General features: G+C 35.6%; 1 long non-coding RNA gene and 1 pseudogene across 1 annotated transcript in view; one reads left to right on the forward strand and one right to left on the reverse strand.

The window, feature by feature from the left end:
- The window catches only part of LOC119472863, a 112,164-nt gene that overhangs the window by 69,580 nt on the left and 28,662 nt on the right, over positions 1-13,922 (reverse strand). The gene's annotated exons all lie outside the window — the stretch shown is intronic.
- On the forward strand, positions 9,282-10,167 carry LOC108312026 (annotated as a pseudogene).

Genomic DNA, 13,922 nt, shown 5'->3' on the forward strand with positions numbered 1-13,922 from the left:
TTTAAATATATAATAAAAAAGAAGGCAAAGTGAGAAATGATGAGAACTTAAACTCATAGGACACTTCTTATATATTAGGGATTATTTTACTATTTCATTTAATCCTAATAGCATTTCAAGCTTATGATATGACTTCACTTTAAAAAGACAGAAAAAAAGCTGTAGCAAATTCACACAAGAGAATCATACAGCAGTTCATCTACTCAATGGGAACACTATTTTACACCAGTAAATGTATAAATGGCAGAATAATTATTCTTAGGTACAAATGGCTGGGTGATGTATAAATGTCTAGAGGATCATTCCTATGAGTGTGGAATTTTGATGGGCAGTCAGTAAAACATGTCTGGTATCTGCTGACAGAAATAGTCTTCCAATCTGACATACATTTAAGAAGACTCATTAGTCTCATGAATTAAGAGGAGAGTATAAAGAAGACAACAAGGGAAACCAAAATTGCTTATCTAAAAAAAGAGTCAGGAGTCAGGGCTTACTTAGATTCAATAGTCATAAAAATGACTGAAATCTAACAAGATAAAATTTAATGAAAAAAGTAAAATTCAGCTATTAGAATTTGAAAAATAAAATTTCAAGTATGTAGAAAGGCACAGTTGAGTGAGTACCAATGACAGGGTTTTTAGTACATTTCAAGTGTATTACTGATCAATAATATAATGTGTGATAAAAGATCCAAAATATTTAGTGAAAACTTCAAGCCACACAAATAAAGATTAGTGGCTACAACAAAGAAGGGAAAAACTTCATGTTCATAGGCCTCAGTAAATCACAAATAAAATATCTGTTAAATTTGAAGAGATTTTTGACAAATTGGAATGATCTTTGCTGTTATGTAAGAGATTCATACATTCTAAGAATTGTCAAAACTCATGATTTCTGAGGTTTCGTGGAACTCATAATCATTTGAAACTTTCACCCTATGCAAAATTCTCTTTTGATATTGTTATAATCACCAAAATTTAAAATATTACTTGTACAACTGTAACTTAATGGTCTTTACTTAACTCCTTATCAGTTTTAACCTACTCTTCAATTGCTCTGGCTATAAATGAGATATAAGAAAGGAAAATCCTACCATCTGTACAAATGAATTCGGGGAAAAGACTTGTATGAATGCCTACGTATCAGTTATCTGAAGAAGATGTATGATGATACTTGACAAATACGAGATCAACATGAAATTTTTTAAATGTTATATAGAATTATTATAGATAAAATATTAAAGAGAAACTAAGAGATAAAATATTAGAGAGAAAATATTAAAGTTTCATCTTCAAGCTTGTATAATGAAATGGTATTAAAATCATGATACAAAATCTCTTTCAATTGAGTCTTTGCTCAGATGTCACCTACCCTGACCACCTTATTTAAAATTACAGATACACTTTCCACTTCTTTCTTAGCTCTTATTCCCTTTTCACATGATATATTATGTACTTATTCTTTTCTGTTTATTGCTTATTGTGTGTCTTACTCCACTAGCATGTAAATTCCATGATGGCACTGCCTGTTTACCAATGACTCTCAAGCACATATGAATGAATAAATATATAGTATAACCTTGTAGTATTTTAAATGCTGTAATTATCGTATTTGTTAAAGTTCAGTTTCAGAGAAGAGAATCCACACTTGATATGTTCAGCCCCAACTTATATATTACAGGGTGCTAAATGACTTACAGAATCACTGGGAGAAACGAACAAAAGCACTCTAAGCAGAACCTTCAGGAAGAACTCCTAAAGTCACAATTCAGAAGTGCACCATGGAGGAAACAACTGCCTCTTTGATGACAGAAAGCTGTCTGGAAAATTGGGAAGTTTCAGTTTAACAGCTTGCTTCAGGACCGCAACATCACTGACATCATTTGTTAGCCACCAAGATCAGTAAACTGACAGCACAGCACCATTACCAGGAGGAAGCTACTTCTACTATTTCTGGATTCAGAAATGTCTCGTGTTTCCTAGATTATACACATACCTCTCAAGAGGAATTAACATAGTCATATGGAATAATGAAACCAACAACTCATTCTCTGTTTCAGAATTTGTAATATTGCTCACTTCTCCTTTCTACTTATCTGCTCTGTTTGTCTTTGCCGAAGACTGACTTTTCTATCTCCATCCACCTGTAAGAAACTGGAGTTTTGCTCAGGATAGATCACATATTGAGACATAAGACAAAGCCTCAAAAATTTTTAAAAAATCTAAATCATATCCAAGATCTTCTCAAGTCACAATGGAACAAAATAGAAATTAATAACAAGAGGAAATTTTGATATTGTACAAATGTATGTAAATTAAGCAACATAATCTTGAACAGCCACTAATCAATTAAGAAATTAAGAAGGAACTTAAAATTTTCTTAAAACATATGAAAATGGAGACACAATATACCAAAACCTATGAGATACAACAAAAGCAATGCTAAGAGGGAAGCTTGTAGCAATAAACACCTACATCAATAGTAGACAGATTCCAAATAAACAACCTAATTATGCACCTCAAGAAGCTAGAAGAGCAAGAAAAAAAACGAATCTCAAAATTAGTAAAAGAAAAAAATAATAAAGATCAGAGTAAAACTAAACAAAGTACAAACTAAAAAAATACAAAGAATAAAAAGAGTGAAAAGTTTTTTTTAAAGATAAACAAAATTGATAAACTGCTAGCTAGACTAAGAAAAGAGAAAGAAGATTCAAATAAGATCAGCAACAAAAAGTACATTACAACTGATATCACAGAAATAAAAAAGATCATTAGAGACAATTATGAACAACTATATGGTAACAAATTGGAAAACCTAGAGGAAATGGATACATTCCTGAACACATACAATTTACTAACATTGAACCAGGAAGAAACAGAAAACCTGAACAAACCATTAATGAGTAACAAGATTCAATGAGTAATAAAGAGTCTCCCAAAAAAGAAAAGCCCATGACTGATGGCTTTATTGCTGAATACTTCCAAACATTTGAAGAAAAACTAACACCAATCATTCTAAAACTATTCCAAAATAGTGGAAAGAGGGAATTCTTTCTAACTCACTCTATAAGGCCAGTATTACCTAGGTAACAAAACCAGACAAAGACACAACAAAAAACTAAGAAAATCACAGGCCAATATCTCTGATGAATATAGATGCAAAAATCCTCAACAATATAATAGCAAACTAAATCTTACAACAAGTTAAAAAGAATGAACCAAAATCAAGAGAGATTTATCCCAGGGATGCAAAGACGGTTCAACATAGGCATGTTAATAAATGTAATACATCAAATCAATAGAATAAAGGACAAAACTATGATTATCTCAACAGATTCAGAAAAAAAATTTGGCAAAATTAAACATACATTCCTGATAAAAAACTTTCAACAAATTAAGCAAGGAAGGAAAATATCTCAACTTAATAACAGCCATATATGGTAAACACACAGATAACATTACACTGAATAGAAAAAAGCTGAAAGCCTTTCCTCAAGAACTGGAAACAAGATGAGAATGCCCACTTTAACCACTCCTATTCAACATAGTACTGAAAGTCCTAGACAGAGCAATTGGGTGAGAGAAAAACAAAAAAAAATCCAAATTGGAAAAGAGGAAGTCAAAGTGTCCCATTTTGCAGACAACATGATCTTTTTTTTTTCTTTTTTTTTTCCCATTTATTTATTTTATTGCATTTTAGGTTTTGGGGTACATGTGAAGAACATGCAAAATTGTTGCATAGGAACACACGTGGCAGTGTGATTTGCTGCCTTCCTCCCCATCACCTACATCTGGCATTTCTCCCCTTGCTATCTCTCCCCAGCTTCCCACCCCCCACCGTCCCTCCCCTATTTCCCCCCAACTGACCCCAGTGTGTAGTGCTCCCCTCCCTGTGTCCATGTGTTCTCATTGTTCAACACCCGCCTATGAGGGAGAACATGTGGTGTTTGATCTTCTGCTCTTCTGTCAGTTTGCTGAGAATTATGGTTTCCAGGTTCATCCATGTCCCTACAAAGGACACAAACTCATCGTTTTTGATGGCTGCATAATATTCCATGGTGTATATGTGCCACATTTTCCCTATCCAGTCTATCGTCGATGGGCATTTGGGTTGGTTCCAGGTCTTTGCTATTGTAAACAGTGCTGCAATGAACATTCGTGTACACGTGTCCTTATAGTAGAACAATTTGTAATCCTTTGGATATATACCCAGTAATGGGATTGCTGGGTCAAATGGAATTTCTATTTCTATGTCCTTGAGGAATCACCACACTGTCTTCCACAATGGTTGAACTAATTTACACTCCCACCAACAGTGTAAAAGTGTTCCTATTTCTCCACATCCTCTCCAGCATCTGTTGTCTCCAGATTTTTTAATGATCGCCATTCTAACTGGCGTGAGATGGTATCTCTATGTAGTTTTGATTTGCATTTCTCTGATGACCAGTGATGATGAGCATTTTTTCATAGACAATATGATCTTATGTCTAGAAAAATCTGAAGATTGCACCAAAACCCCTTAGAACTGATAACAAAATCCAGTACAATTGTAGGATACAAAATCAAAATACAAAAGTCAGTAGTATTTCTTAAAATCAATAATAAACTAGCTGAAAAAGAATCAGGAAAGCAATCCCATTTATAATAACTGCCAAAAAAAATACCTAGGAACAAATTTATAATAACTACCAAAAAAAATACCTAGGAATAAATTTATCCAAGGAAGTGAGAGATCTCTGTCAGAAAAACTGATGAAAGCCACTGAATGAAAGTCATTGAAGAAGACACAAACAAATGGAAAGACAGCCCATGCTTATAAACCAGAATAATGACTATCATGAAAATGACAATACTACCCGAAGCAATCTACAGATTCAATTCAATTCCTATTAAAATACCAATGATATTCTTCACAGAAATAGAAAAAAAACAATACTAAAATTTGTATATAACTACAAAAGACCCTGAACAGCCAAAGCAATCCTAAGCAAGAACACAGCTGGAGGTATTACACTATCTGTAGGACAGGAGAAAATATTTGCAAATTGTGTGTCCAACAAGGGACTAATAACAAGATTATGCAAGGGACTCAAATAATTCAACAGCAAAAAATAAAGACATTTTTATCCACCATTACAAGGTGGGCAAAGGATCTGAGTGGACATTTCTCAAAAGAAGACATAAAGATGGCCAACAGGTATATGAAAAAAAGTGGTAAATGTTTCTAATCATCAGGGAAATGCAAATAGAATGGCTATCAAAAAGACAAAAAATATAGCAAATGATGGCAAGATTTAGAGAAAAGGCAGCTCTTATGTACTGAGCATATATTATCCTCTTATGCAACTGTTTTTTTCTTAAGATTAGGACTTGCCTTGTCCTTTTTCTAAGTGACTTTAGCTAGGATCACCTCCTGACATTAAGTAACCAAGGCTTCTACATGATTCCCAGGGTAGTACTAACAACATACTCTAGCACAGGTGGTCTGGGAAGGATCACAAATATAAAGACTGTGTGACTGGAATAAACAATTAGCATCTCCATATCTTGCTGAGAAAGAAAAATAATACCATCACTGCAAAATAAAAGTTTAAAGGCTGGGCAGGAAATAGAAAAGCATGCAATAAATTCTTTTAATTTACATGGATAATTTTTAAATAACTGTTTTCAAAAATTCTGTCAAATTTTTATAATTTAACCTTTTCATTGTAGTTCAGTCAATTCCTATCTACTAAATCACTGTAAGAAGGACATGCCATTTATATCATGTAGGAGTTCAAGGGTTTAATAGAAAAATGCAAAGACTGGACCCCAATTACTGTCAATCTTTGAGTCTGTTTTCCTTTCCATTTTTTTATTTATAAAAAAGCACTAAGAAATAACCCTATTCTTCTTTAAAATAATTTTAGAAGAAATGATAACTACAGTTGATATTAAGAAAGCAAATAATAGATGATTTTAGGAAATCTCTCAATCACTGTACCTGATGTATGTTGGTGTCTCTGAAGACTGGAATAATGCACTTCTGCCTCATTCAAACCCTGGTATAAAGCTGGACTATATAAAGTCCAAGAAACTGTCAACACATGAAAGTACTTGGTTTTAGTGCTTAAGGCTTATATAAATTATATTCAACACTGAAAGCTGAAAGGCTCAATAGCCAGCTCAAATATTCTAGAAAGGAAGTTTATCAATGCAATTCCACACCAATCACATATGCTAGATGGTTTTATTAACCAAATAACGAATCTCCCTTAAAGCTGACTCCTGCATGCTCCCAAATTAAATGGATCCTACCTGTGCAGCCCAGATTCCCATTTCATCAGTTTTCCAAACACCCTCTATTAACACCTAAAGCTTTTAGGTACTCAGTGCCTACTTAAGGGATTCTACAATGATGCATCTTGTTTAGTAAATGAAAATATATCTCTGCCTAAAGCCAAACAGATCAGAACAAAATGAATGTAATATTCTACCTTAAACGAAGCAACACAAAATTTTTATGTGGTTTGTTTCCCTGTGTTGTATAGTATATATTAAAATGTGCAATATGTGAAACTCTATCCCTGAAGTAACTATTATTTATTTCAAAAGAAAATTATTATAAGTGTGGCTTTTAGTTAACACATAAAATCACATCAATAAATAGAAAATATTTTATTAGCTTTACTTTTTCTACCAAAAAAACTATTTTACTGGAAGTTCCTGAGGGTGAACCACTTATATAGCATTCTTTTATAAAGATTATTTTACCTTTTGGCTTCTTAACAACAAATATATCCTGAGTACCTATTCTTCACTGGGCAAAATTCTAAATGTTGGACATAAGTACACAAATGGGACAAACATTATTTCCTGGTCCCATGTAATGAGGAGTAATATACATTAAATATCTACACATATATTGTAAATCTATGTCACATAGGTACATGGATATATGTGTGTAGAAAAGGTAGGTATTTTGTGAAATTTTGTTTTAGGCACATGTGTATTTATGTGTGGTATATATACTGATTGATGACACAAAATATCTTACGATGATGACAGTCAAAAACACACAAAATCTAATGATTGAGTAAATGAATGTGGCTAGAGAATGTTTTCAGGAACATAATCATGAAGATTAAAAATATTAATGATTTGAGGCAGCCACCAAATATTTTTAAGCAACAGGAATACTCAAATATTCATTTGTAAAACATCTTTTAAATGTTGTGTGGTGAATTAACAATTAGGAAACAGAACACAAGTAAAGACACCAATGAGGAGGTTGGCTGGGAATGACAGAAGTGAGGAGGGAACTCAGAGACAGAGAGGAGTGGACAAATTCCAGATACATTAGGAAGCTTGAGATGAAAAGACTTCGTTAGGAGACATACCAAAGTGTATACACACACACACACACACACACACACACACACACACACACACAGTCCGGAAAGAAAAGGAGAGAGGAAAGGAGGAAATTAGAAAGTAAAAGAGGAAAATGTGGTGTATCTCAAGCATCATCATACTTCCCATATTTGTTTAGGATGTATCATTATCAAAATCATGCAAAAAGGCTTCTGGTTACAGAGATGTAATCATTCCATATTCCACAGCTAATCATTAGCTGTGGAAAAAGTACAGCAAGAGAAGCCATTTTATTTCTCTCAGAAATTACTTATTTTGAATCACAATGGAAAGTACCTGTCCCTCAACCCTAGGCAAAAATGGTGGCAACCACAGTTATTGTTGTAGTCCTCTCCATCACAGACAAACCCACACAGTGAAAAATGTTGTTCCCAACAGGCTAGAGGGAAACAAAGGCAAGGTAAATAAACACTGTTGCTTCTACAGTTATTGATGTCCTTATTACAGACAATTGCATCACAACTCAGGAACATACTGGGCAAAGCCCAAAGCTACTTCTTTTCTATTACATTTAAAAAGAGAATTAAAAAAAAAAAATGCAAGGACCCAGACCTTACTAACTGGAAAGAAGATGAACATTAGGATTGATCACTCCAAGAATTGAGCCTAAAAGATATAAACCAGTTCTTTCTCTTAAAGACAACCCACTGATTTTAGAATTTGAGATGAGAACACATTTGGGAAAATATAAGCATGCTAATCACTATAACAATTTTAATAAAAAGTAATACATGTGCAAAAATTCTGTCAATCATATATAACCAAACTATATGTGCCAGATGTTTTAGCCAAGAGGGTTACTAAATTTATTTGTTCATGGGTGGCTAAAATAAAGGCACGCTAGATAGTGATTCAGACTGGATTCTGGAGACAAGCTCTCTGGTTTAATCTTCGGATTGGTTGTTTAACTTCAGGCAAGGTACTTTGTTTATCTAAGCTTCAGTTTCCTTATGATTTTTCCATCACAATTTGTTGTGAGAGCTTAATGAGGTTCAATCATAAAAATAGTAGAGTTTGGTACTTACTAAACAGTAACAGTTATTTTAGAAATATAGTTATTATTATTAAAAAAGAATATCACATTTGCTCATTCAACAAATATTTATCAAGAATCTACTACTAGAAATAAAGCTAATGTGATGGTTAATTTTACATGTCAACTTGATTGAGTTAAGAGATACCCAGATAGCTGGTAAAATATTATCTCTGGTGTGTCTGTGAAGGTGTTTCTTGAAGAGATTTTCATTTGAATCAGAAGACTAAGTAGAGAAGATCTGCCCTCACCAATGTGGATGTGGATCCAATCCTTTGAGGGCCCAGATAGAACAAAATAAGCAGCGGAAGGGAAGAATTTAGCTCTTTTCTTAAGCTGGGACATCCAGGTTATGCTGCCCTTGGACATCAGAGCTTGGCCTTTGGGCATGGATTTATACTAAGGAGGCCCCTGGTTCTTAACCGTTTGGCCTTAGACTAAGATTTACATAATCAGTCTCTCCAACTCAAGCTGAATTATAGCAATGACTTTCCTAGTTCTCCAGTTTGCAGATGAAAGATCATGGAGCTTCTTGGCCTCCACAAGTGTGTGATCCAGTTCCCATAATAAATTTCATTTTATCTTCTATTATCTATCTATGTTATTGATTGTATCTTATTGATTCTATTTCTAAAGAAACTACTAATACAGCTCAAAAATATTTTTTCATTTTAAAAACATTTGGGCTGCAAGTGGAATGGTGCCTCTACTTTGTCCTTCAGCCAAGGCAACTACAACACAACCTCAGGCAAATTGAGTGGCCTCAGCTGTAAACAAAGCAGTGGGGGTACTCCCCACCAGGAGAATGCCAGTTTATCTCTTCCCAAGTCTTCACCATGGTGACCTATAGACAGACCTGAGCATGGCCAATGTGTATTCCTCCATCACATGCTGACCTAAGGCATCGCTGTCAGAGATATTTTCTATGAAGGATTTGGTTCAGAGTTACTGAAACTGGAGGAGAAAAAAAAAAAGTCATGCAGTGACATGGAATTCTCAACATCTGGTTCATTTAATACAGACACTGGTAAAATTACTGGGATTTTGGAGACTAAATATAAATGGTGTGATTATGGTCTGACTTTCTCAGAAAAGTGGAACACTCTGGAAACAGAACAGTCTGGGAACAGAAATCACAACTGAAGACCAGATTTGACGAGGTTTGAAACTGACATTAGATACTACCTTCTCACCAAACACAGGAGAGAAAAGTGACAAGATCAAGTCCTCTTATAAGCAGTATGTATACACTTTGGTTGTGATGTTGGCTTTCATTTTGCAGGAGCTGAAACCCATGGTTTGGCTGTCTTTGGTAATGAGGCTGGCTTGTTGGGTACCAGATGACCTTTGATAGTGTCAAATCAAAGCTGACAAGGAATAACTTCACAGTGGGCTATATAGGACTGGAGACTTCCAACTACACACTAATGTCAATGATGGGACAGAATTTGGAGAATCAATTTATCAGAAAGTATGTGAAAATCTGGACACTTCAGTGCATCTTACTAGGATATCAGGTACCAACTGCACTGATTTTCACATTGCTGCTAAATATCGGTTCGATCTCACTGCTTCCATTTCTGCAAAAGTCAACAACTCTAATTAACTGGAGTGAGCTGCACTCAGACATCGAGCCCAACAAATACTGTTGACTCTGGTAGACAGGAAGAGCATTATGCAGGAGGCCACAAATTTGGGCTTGCCCTGGAGTTAAGAGCTTAATCCAGCTGAAAGAAACCTTCAGGATGTCGGAAGATTTGGCCTTAGTATATTTCCAGTGTGACCAGCAGGGCTCCCCACCACCCAACAAAAAAAGGTGATCAAAACTAAGAATGATCTAAACAAGAGCTGTATTTTAAATATTTGACGGTTACTTGATAGCTGCTTTATAGATGAACTGATTATCTGCCTAGATACCAATGCTGCAGATGCACAGTCACATATGCATTATTTAAAGATACGTAGGCCAGGCCCAGTGGCTCATGCCTGTAATCCTAGCACTTTGGGAGGCCTAGGTGAGTGGATCACTTGGGGCCAGAAGTTCAAGACTAGCCTGATGAACATGGCGAAAACTTGTCTTTATTAAACTACAAAAATTAGCCAGGCGTGGTGGCATGTTACTGTAGTCCCAGCTACTTGGGAGGCTGAGGCAAGAGAATTTCTTGAACTGGGGAGGCAGAGGTTGCAGTGAGCCGAGATCACACCACTACACTCCAGCCTGGGTGGCAAGAATGAGACTCTGTCTCTAATTAATAAATAAATAAATAAAAAGATATCTAGGCCAAGCACAGTGGCTCACACCTGTAATCTCAGCACTTAGAGAGATCGAGGTGGGTGGATCATTTGAGGTCAAGAGTTGAAGGTGGCCTGACTTTAGTAGAGCCAGCCAGTCTCTACTAAAAATACAAAAATTAGCCAGACATGGTGGTGTGCACCTATAATCCAAACTACTCAGGAGGCTGAGGCAAGTGAATTGCTTGAACCTGGGAGGCAGAGGTTGCAGTGAGCTGAGATTGTTCCACAGCACTCCAGCCTGGGCATCAGAGAGAGACTGTCTCAAAATAATAAAATAAAATAATAATAAAATAGATATTTATGAAAACTGTGCAAAAAAATGTATTATTGGTGAGTGGCACATTTAACAGTTAAATGCACTCATACCTATATTCCCAGTGTTTTAGGAGGCTGAGGTGGAAGAATCACTTGAGGCCAGGAGTTCAAGACCAGCCAGGGCAATATAGTGACACCCTGAATCTGCAAAATAAAATTTTTTTTTGAGATAGAGTCTCACTCTGTTGCCCAGGCTGGAGTGCAATGGTGCGATCTCAGCTCAACTGCAACCTCCACCTCCCAGATACAAGCAATTTTCCTGCCTCAGTCTCCCAAGTGGCTGGGATTACAGGCGTATGCCACCATGTCCAGCTTTATTTTTTTTTTGTATTTTTAGTAGAGACGGGATTCACTTTGTTAGCCAGGATGGTCTTAATCTCCTGACCTCATGATCTGCCCACCTAGGCCTCCCAAAGTGCTGGGATTACAGGCATAAGCCACCATGCCTGGCCAAAAACTTTTTAATTTTTAAAAATTACCCTGGTGTGGTGGCATGTGCCTGGAGTCCCACGTACTGGAAAGGCTTAGGTGAGAGGATTGCTTGAGCCCAGGAGTTGAAGGCTACAGTGAGCTATGATCATGCCACTGCACTCCAGCGTGGGCAACAGGTAAGTTTTCCATGTGTAAGCTATTCTATGATACCAGCAGACTAAATAATATCATTTTTCTAAGTGATTTTTAAAATAAAATTTGTTCCAAATCAAAATTACAATAGCTAAATTCGTGGGTAGTCCAAAAGTTAACCACTTCTGGGGCTTTCTTTAATTCCTCTGAGACAATGCAAGATCATACAAACATCTCAGGTCTACATGGTCCAGGAGATAAGGAGGTTCATGGTCATCAAACTAAAGTTCCCATTGTTGCCAGAACCCCTCACCAAGATCCATTTGGAGAAAGAGTTGTCACTCATGTTGTACTAAGCTCCAACTTGGAGGCCATCAAAGTCAGGTACCTCTAACCTCTTGTTGGTTCTGCCATCTCTGCGATACCCTATGTGAGCAGGTACACGTTGCTTCCAAGAACCAAAAACCTCTTTTCTCCATCAGCCCAGAGATATTTTTGTCCTTCATCCCAGCTTTGGTACTTTCATTTTTCATGTCTGGAAGATTTACCTGCTACTATTCTGTGGGAATATAGCTTAATTCTCATTCATGAATTAAGAAATTCAAAATCACATCCTGTTCGTAGTTTTCTACCAGCTGGCCCATTCTGTCCAGCAATCCCTTTGCTTTTTCCTTGTATGGGAACATAATGATGTTAACTTTTCCCGGAAGTGGAAGGAGATTTGACACCCACCCAAAAAATCCTATAGAGAAAAGAGAAATATCACACTTTTCTTCCTGAGAAGATAGCAGTATTGAGCATTAAAACAGAAATTAAGTTTTAGAAAGTTGCTTCCAGTAATTTTTTTCTGCTAAAGTTGCTGTCTGTAATGCACATATGTGAATGGAAAACCTTATTTTAAAAAATAAGTTTTAATGTTTTTTGAAATGCCACATTTATATGTAAAATAAGATAGTTATGAGAATTTAGTAAAATAGTGTAAAAGAGTTTAGTTATATTAAAACATTAAATAAAATGTAAATAGCGGTATAGAACTATTGTTTTACTTCCTTATAATAAAGAAAATACAGTAACAGTTGAAAGAGCATTTTACCAAATCATTTTCCACAAATTTTCTGAAATGTATTAGATAAATTCCAATGTTAAAAGAGCCAAATGATTTGAAAGGAAAATTATTATGCTATATACATTTGAATATGAAAAATATATAATCACCTTTCAGGTTCAATTGTTCCTATTATTTTTTTAAAACTGACTGTGGATATCTGGGAGAACTTAAAAATAATTTACTTCAAAGTATATTTTAAGCTATAAATAATACATTATATATTCTGGTGTTTCCAGAGTGTATATAGATTGTACTGTTTGACCGATAATAGTAATAATAGCTAACCTTTATTGAATAATTGATATGTGTTGGGCAATGTTCTACATACTTTACATGTATTGAATTAATTGATTCTCACAAAAGTCCTACAAGGTTAGTTCTTTTTTGCTTTTTTTGACAGATGCAGATTGTGTTTGCAAAGCCAAGGAGGAGAGAAGAAGCATGAAGCACCTTGTTATGGCTAGAGAATCAAGTGTAATGGGCAATAGGGCACAAGATGAGGTCAATAGGCTATGAAGGAGGAAAGTCGTAAAAACCAAACAAGCATTCCTAATGCCTTTGGGCTTCATCTTGAGGGAGTTATAGAAAGATTTTAAGCAGAAGAGAAGCACAACCAGATTCACACGTTAGAAAGGCCACTTTTAATGTGATATGGATAAAAGACAGGACGGGGAAACATAGAAGCAGAGCCACTGGATATGAGAACTTACCTATTATAAAGCATCATTCACAGTGTATAACATAAATTATAGTTGAGTAGTCTATAGTTTATAAAATTGTCCTACAGGCATTACATCTTACTGCTATAACAGAGGTGGTTTCCAAGCCACAGGGAAGGAGGGCAAACCCAAACAGAGCCTGGCAGTCTGTCTGAATTGAAGAATCAATGATTGCAGATTGAAGACACCAAAGAAGCTCGCATTTGTAGAAGATATTACAGAGACAGGGAGGGAGAGGGAAAGAGAGAGAGAGAGAGAGAGAGAGAGAGAGAGAGAGATTTACAGAGGAGATCTTCTTCAGTCTTGAATTATGTCTATCATAATTTATACGTTGAATCCCAACCCGTCATTTTATTGGAGCTACGGCCTTTATAGAGGTAATTAAGTTTATAATGAGGGGATCAGGGTGTGGCCCTGACCCAATAGGATTAGTGTCCCTATAAAAGGTAGATGGGACACTAGAGATCTCTCGCTCT

Source organism: Cebus imitator, unplaced genomic scaffold (assembly GCF_001604975.1).
Source record: "Cebus imitator isolate Cc_AM_T3 unplaced genomic scaffold, Cebus_imitator-1.0 Scaffold7, whole genome shotgun sequence".
NCBI lineage: Eukaryota > Metazoa > Chordata > Mammalia > Primates > Cebidae > Cebus > Cebus imitator.